Source organism: Setaria viridis, chromosome 8, assembly GCF_005286985.2.
Source record: "Setaria viridis chromosome 8, Setaria_viridis_v4.0, whole genome shotgun sequence".
Classification (NCBI taxonomy): domain Eukaryota; kingdom Viridiplantae; phylum Streptophyta; class Magnoliopsida; order Poales; family Poaceae; genus Setaria; species Setaria viridis.
The window spans coordinates 22377696-22382884 of NC_048270.2; the positions used below are offsets into that span (position 1 = coordinate 22377696).

At 44.9% G+C, this 5189-nt stretch overlaps 1 long non-coding RNA gene across 1 annotated transcript; it reads right to left on the reverse strand.

Moving 5' to 3' along the window:
• Positions 1–377: 377 nt before the first annotated feature.
• Positions 378–4893, reverse strand: LOC117866187 (uncharacterized). The gene is made up of 4 exons (XR_011899039.1): positions 4301–4893; positions 4008–4211; positions 3627–3727; positions 378–1756 (listed from the first exon to the last, which is right to left on the reverse strand). It is a non-coding gene; the product is annotated as an uncharacterized lncRNA (long non-coding RNA).
• Positions 4894–5189: the final 296 nt, after the last annotated feature.

Sequence of the window (5189 nt, forward strand, 5' to 3'; positions counted from 1 at the left end):
AACACAAGACCGGACAATAGAGTATATATAAAGGCATCAACAATGTAGGCTCCGATTCTAAAACATAAGACCAGACCAGACAACAGACAAGTATATATAAAGGCATCAAGTCATCAACAATGTAGGCAAGGAGCATGTAGAACCTGATTACAGTGTCCCTATATGTTAACCATTATTTGTGCTTCAATTACTAAGTCACTGACAGTAGTAACAACTAATTGTGTTTCATTTAATAGGGAACCAAACTGATTTATGTTGAGAAAAAGCATTATGAGTACTCATTTTTTTAGGATCAAGCGATGCTACAGGAAAATGTTTCCGTTCAGAAAATTTATATAACCAATGGATATATAAGCTATAAATATGAGGGCATAATATAAAAGCACGAGAATCGACCTGAGATCTAAAGAAGAGTTTGTCCAAATTGTTGCCTGGTGATATGGTAACCAGAGAACATGTGCAATGAGCATACAACAGTTACACGGCTGCAGTACAGCACAAAGACAAATAAAATTCTGAAAATAGATACTATCAGACTTTAAAGGAGCATAGATGCTAAACTGGTATAACAAGAAAATAATCTCCCATTCCAGGGACTACTATATTTGCATAACCAGCCGAATGGAATAAATTGGGTAATCATCATCTTCAGCTATCTCCATAGTAAGGAGCTTAAAAAAGCGTAGCTTCCCTTACGCAACCTATGAGGTAAATCTGCAAAATAAATGAATACCTAATGCTCCATGTACATTATAATACAAGGCTAACTAAATTGTAATTTTTTTACACCTAGATAATTGGCACATAACCTGAAAAAGTTGTACAGGAAATTGAAAATAATGAGTGGAGTATAAAAGGATTGCCATTTGGGAAAGACAACTACATGATTTCTATTTCATTTCACTGATACACTATGGCAGGGAGGGAGATGTGAGTAATAGGAGCAGATGCACCTGGGCACATGAATGCTGGATGCACAGGAGCAACAGAGATGGTCGGAGGAGAGAATGGGTTGAAGTCCTTGCTGAGGAGGTTGCACACACTGGTGATGCCTTCAGCAGCACGTCCCGCTGCTGCACGACGTCTCACCTCCTTGAAAAAAAATATGATGTGAACTTACAGGAAAGCAATCAGCCGTAGGATTACCATCTGAAACTGTAATGATGTTAATCAGGTATAAGAATTAATAGCAGTAATCATAGTCCAGATGCTCATCAGTGCATTCTAACTCATAAGCAATGCTTTATTACATAATTATCAATCATGTAAGGATTAGACGGCAGAAAAGGTAACCTACTTTTCGGAGCATAGCAATACTTGGCTACATGAATATTAATCTTTTGAAGCAACATATAGATATCATTGGTTAATCTTATGCGCGCGAAGTTATTAATCATTTGATGATGTGTGTTTGATCTATGCTAAAATAATTGCAGCAAAATGATCTAATGAAAATGAAATTACTATATAGGCTATTAGTCAACACAGGATAAAATAATGCAGACATAGCAGATGAACTTTATGAACATGTTAAAATGCATAGTAGTCAAAACTGAACAAATATTTAGATTACATAGATCCTTAGTGGCCTTGAACATACAGTTCTATATAAGGCTGTACATTACTATAGGATTTTCATATATCTATTTAGTTTATGATTAGCTTCCTTGGCGATGGCACCTGAGTTGTTTTGATTTGTGGCCACAAACCTGACCCAGTGATGGTCGTGTTGAGGCTGTCTTTAGCGAACCGGTCTCTAAAATATGCAGATAAAATGAAGATTTAATATCAATGAAACAATCATTCAGGTTTTAATCATTGTAGGCTGGTATGTTACAAATAACATGAGCAACTGAGTAATTGATTTAAGAGTAAAATGCATGAGCAGTCCCTAAACTTGTGTGAGTGTGTCATCTAGGTCCCCAAACTTCTAAAACGCAGATTAAAGTCCCCAAACTTGCTAATTGTCCCATATAGGTCCAAAGCTTTAGAACTTCCATTAATACCCCCACATGGCATGCTGACTCCGTGATGACGTGGATCCACACGTGGGGCCCGCTCATCAACCTGCCACGACGCCATCTTCCCTTCATCACCGTGTGCGCCGCAACGCCCATCGTCGACCGGCTCCACCTCTTCTCGAACACGACGTTGGTCGTCAGGCACCCGTGGTTCCACAAGCCACAGGCCACAGCGCAGGCTCCGCGTCCACGACCGCATGCATTTCCGTGGCCTCGACCTCAACACCGCCAAGAAGCCCTCGCCGGATTTGGCTTGCCCATCCGATTCGGCCGTGCCATCACTGCACCTCGAGACAGCCCCATCTCCTACAGCAAGCCCTCTTTGGCCAATCATCCGCAAAAATCAGCCACCGCTGTTGCCAAATTCCTCAAGTTCCAATCCTGCATAGACTCAAATCCCCTTCCCGTGAGCTCAGATTGCATCAATTTCCCGTGGATGTAAACAAGACATGATGCGGGGACCCGCAAGGCCAAAATCCGAGGTGACACATGCTGGTGGCTTCCTCGAATACGATGGATCTCACAGGATTGTGCCGGCCTGCTTGAGGAGCGGGATTAGCGATCAGTTGATGTGCGCAGCCACGAGCCCGCAACGCGATGTCGAGGTCCATAGCAATGATAAGCTTGCCGCGGTATGAAGACAAGGGGGCGGGCGATGGGCACGCCGGCAGGGTCATAGCCGAGGATGCGGGCGAGGGCGCGGTCCAACTCCGGCCGCGCGGGTGGAGGTCCAGCTCCTGCTGGTCTTCCCCATCGCCGGGGAGAGGATCGCCGGTGGACTCGTGGACAAGGAGATAGAGAGAGTGGATAGAGAAGCGTGGTAGAGCTGACATACGGATCTACGTGTCCACGTCACCACGTAGCGAGCATGCCATGTAGGCATATTAATGGAAGTTCTAGAGATTTGAACCTATATGGGACAATTAGCAAGTTTGGGGACCTTATTCTGCGTTTTAGAAGTTTCGGGACCTAGATGACACGATCGCACAAGTTTAGGGACCGCTCATGCATTTTACTCTTGATTTAAATGTGGAAAGCATGCAGGCATAGTTCAACCTGGAACCCTTCAATAAGTTTCACGTAATATGTCCACTTACTCATCCCTTTTAAAAAAAAGTATGTATCCAGTTTTTTTAGTTTAAGCTATTAATCTAATCATATCTAATTTGACTAATATGCCAGGCCAACTAACAGCTGCAAAAAAGCTGATAAAGTTTAATTCAAAGATTCATGATTAATAACTCAAACATGTGATCGAGGCATTTGCAAAATATTAATAATGCAACTTCTACCTTGCAGCTAATTATGTTGGATTGCACAAAATTGCAATGGATAACTGGATACTAAGACCGGCAGGAAAACAATGATTAGCACACATAATGCAAACTCAGTGTTAAGTGTTATTTGTTATCTTTAAGCCAATTTAAAAAATAACAAAATTGTGCATCTAGGAACAAGAAAAAGTCTCAGATGATTTGTGTCGGCGGTAATTTTGATTTAGAAGAACGTTGGCACTTCTATGTATTCTGATAAGTAAAAAAAAAAAGGAACTGCATATAGCTAGAGCAAGCCACACTTGTGACTTGTGAGAAGGCGAAAGCTTACATATTGAAGCGATTCTGTCGCAGGCTTTGATCCAGATGAGCTGAAATTATTGCTGGTAAGCACCAAGGGGAGCCTTGTCTGCGTACTTGGATGATAATCATCTGCATTGTTTGGGACAAAAGATGGCAACACATTGAATATTTATTAGGTTTGTGGATTTTCTGGATGAGAACTTCCATAAGAACAATTTATAAATCTAGAAGGTTTGTAAAATCAAACTATTTTAATTATTTATTGGAGTCTAGATAAATATAGATCAAATCAGTTCTGCTGTAGCATTCTGATAACATGTGTGGTGACATAATATTAGACAAACAGAAATCAAATAAGAAAACAATCAGGGAATATATGGTCACTGGGGATGAGGAAAGAGAAATCAACCTGGGTGATAGGCGCAATGCTTGGTGTAGACATAGGCTCAGTAGTTGGGGAAAGCGATGTTGACCTCACTCTTATTATAATTGTGCCACATGATCTGTGTTAGGAGCTAGACATTTTGTCGAACATGTTACAGGCAGCTGAGATACTGCGTCGTGCTTTCTGTTGGTGCTTACTATCCACGATGGTGCTGCCGCCTGTATCGCTCTACATCCAGGAAGAAGGCCATATGTAGAGCAAGGCAAATCAATCTCAAGCATCAGGTTGGAACTTATCGGCAGCGGTAGGAAGCGTACTTGAAGTCAGGAGTTCTTCAAGGTGAAGAGAATCTGGTTGATGCAGACGAGGCAGCCGGATGTTGTGCCGCATCAGAGAAGGCCGTCTGTACGCCACCTTGATCTCGCGGCTCCTGCTGGCCTTCTTGTGGCGCGCGTATGGGAACGAGGTAGATTCCGCCGCCGCCGGCAGCGCCATTCCCCGCCGTCAAACCGGAGCGAGCGGAGCCGAGGACTTCACGGCGGAGGTGGCAGAATCGAAGTCCTGCGCGCGGCCGAAGCCCCGCTGGTGGCCGCCGACGCCGAAGCGACTAGCCTCGCGGCCCGCGCGGCAGCTAGCCACCGCCGTCCCGCTGCCGGTGACGCCTGCGCCTTTGCGGCCAGCTGCTCGCCGCACGAACGGCCCCACAGGCGCTCGCAAGTGGCGGCCGCCATCCGCTTGCGCGATCTGTCTGCGCCACCTGCGCGAGCAGCTGAGGAGGCTGACTAGAGGGCCCGGAGGAGGGTGTAGACGATGACGGCGGCAGGTCGGAGGGGGAGGAGCCCGCGCGCATCAGGCTGGCCTCGGCGACCGCCGCGTCGGCGGCTGATACAGCTGGTTGGCTCTGGCCCAGACCCGCGCAGCGACTGTTGGAACGAGAGGCATTTTGTAAAATTCATTTTAATCAAAACATGAAAATTAACATAATGTAAACAGGAATATGATCATAATGAACATAAAGCATACAGCGATAAAGTTCAAAAGGGAATACCCAGAGGTGGGGCTAGTTCCGGAGGAACCGAATGTGCCGTTACCCGACATTGATATTCGAGCCTGTTCGATGTAGCCGTTTAAGAATTGACGCAGTGTAGAGCTGAGGCAGTGCAGATGCGTCACCGGGAAGTAGTCGTAGACGAATAGTGAGCAGTC